Genomic DNA, 2,419 nt, shown 5'->3' with positions numbered 1-2,419 from the left:
AATACAATTTAATCAATTAAAAAATAATTTATTAAAGAGTATTTTATTAAGTAAAATTTAATGACAAAAAATAAAATTTTTGTTAAAGAATATTTTTGTAAAAAATAATTTATTTTTTTTAAAATAGATAAAGTTAATATTAGTTCATATAAAAAATTTAAAATGAATTAAAGATGAGATTTTTTAAAATTTATAAAAAAAATGTATATTTTATAAATAGAAGAGACGAGAGTGTCATTTTAATATCTCTGAAAAAAGAAGAATGCAATTTTCTATTATTATTATTATTATTGTTATTATTATTATTATTCTTCAAGTCTGTGTCTCGGTAACTCGGTTCATGGTACAAATACATAGAAGCAAAAGGGTGCACATGTATGTCGTCATTATTGATTACTGGTTTTATAAGTTAAAAACAAGGTGAATTACAAGATAAGATGTTAATGAATTTTTTTTAATAAATATTTTAAATATTTTATTTATAGAATATAGATAATTTGAATATAATTTATATTTTTGTATCTTATTACTTATCTTTATTTATAGTATAAACAAATTAATTATGAGTATATCTTATTCATACTGTAAACGAAATTAAAAAAAAAAAAACAAATTTTTAAACACGTATCACATGTGCACAGATAATACGTAAAAATTGACGTATTCCACGTAATATAATTTTTTAAAATAATAAAAATATTAATAATTTAATTTGGATCGATTTAAAAAAGTAAAAATTGACATATTTTATTATTATTTAGATCGAATGAAATATTAGCAAATATTTTAGTTGCATCGTTAAATTAAAAAAATTCAAATATAGGAATAGCTACAAAAATTGTGTTTGTTTTGTTTGCGTTAAAATCCTCTCCCACTACGTGCAGTTTTTCATGTTTTCTAATTTTTCATATTTTGTGTCAATTAACTCTCCTCCTTCTCTTTATATTTAAGCAACCAACCTTCCTTCTTTATAATCCATTCCAAATTTTAAACCCTAATGTTCCATAACCCTTGTATTTCAGATAGATAAGGTTATACCTCAGATTTTCTTTCAATATTTTTAAAATAAATAACTATTAACTACAAAAACTGCCCCTAATATCTCAGCGATGGGAGATTAGTTACCATAAACAACAATAAATAGTAGCATTAGCTGAACAAAAGGGGTAAATGGAGAACACAAATCACAATCCTAGTATTTTTGTTTCTATTTTACACTCTAATAAATATACTATTGATTTGGGCGTCGGAGTCTTTTTTGCAGATTTCATGACTGCGCTCGAGCTCCGGGGATTACCTAGCACTGTTGTCCAAGAAGTGTTGAAGCATTCACCCTTTAGTAGCGACGAGCTATAACTCGGAGTATCCTTGACAGAACATTTGGCGCCCACCGTGGAGCCGAAATCTAACGTTACCTCACAATCCTTTTCCTTTGTTTGTTTCGTCTCCTTTTTGCAGGGTCCCAAGCATAACCAACGATTCACTACCGCCACCTACCTCCACTCATGCTAAGTTAGTAGCTATGAATGCTGCCCTCCAAGCAGAAGTAAGAAAGATGTCTGAACTCCTTGCAGGTCAAACGGATATGGAGGAAGGTGACAGAAAGAATGGGAGCAAAGAAAACCTTGTGGATGAACATCACTCTAAAACAAAACACGGTGATGGAGGTTACCCCCCTAAACCGAAGTCCACAAAGAAGAGAACAAACCCTTTTTCTGCAAAGATAATGAACTTCCAGATGCCAAAGAATTTTACACTTCCAACCATGCTGAAACCATATGAGGGTTTTGGTGAACAAAATCCACATCACTAAATTTGAATTTATGATGTTTATGAATGGCACTTCTGACTCAATTTTATGTCGTTCTTTTTCGACCTTTATGGACGGAGCCGCATTATTATGGTTTTTTGGTTTCCTTGCAAGTTTAATTTCCAACTTTGACGACTTTGCCGATCTGTTTGTCAACCATTTTGCAACCTCGAAGATCTACGTTCATGATTCTAATTTCCTCAGCACTATCAAACGAGGTCAGCATGAAAACCTGAAAAATTATATGACAAGATTTGCCACATTTACAATGAAAATTTCGATATCAGTCCAGACGTACACTTACATGCGCTGAAGAGTGGCCTACGTCCAGGAAGATTCCAGGAGACTATCGCAGTAACCAAACCTAAAACATTAACCGAGCTCAGGGACAAAGCATCCGAACAGATAGAAATTGAAGAACTGAGAGAAGCCAAGAATGCCAAAAAATAAACACCTAAAAGGAAGAGGATAGACAAGGAAGACCAAGCCAGACGAGGGAACAAAAGAAACCTTTCAAATTACCGCTGAAGTTTGATTCCTACACAAAGTTCAACACAAAGAGGGAGGACATAATAAAGGAAATTCTCCACACTAAACTCAGAAAACCAC

The 2,419-nt window shown here is 31.4% G+C and overlaps 1 pseudogene; it reads left to right on the top strand.

Moving 5' to 3' along the window:
- The window catches only part of LOC107485328 (uncharacterized), a 5,556-nt pseudogene extending 3,743 nt beyond the window's left edge, over window positions 1–1,813 (top strand).
- The last annotated feature ends 606 nt before the right edge of the window (window positions 1,814–2,419 follow it).

The sequence above is a fragment of the Arachis duranensis genome, chromosome 4 (genome assembly GCF_000817695.3).
Source record: "Arachis duranensis cultivar V14167 chromosome 4, aradu.V14167.gnm2.J7QH, whole genome shotgun sequence".
NCBI lineage: Eukaryota > Viridiplantae > Streptophyta > Magnoliopsida > Fabales > Fabaceae > Arachis > Arachis duranensis.
This window is presented reverse-complemented; position numbering and strand designations above follow the sequence as displayed.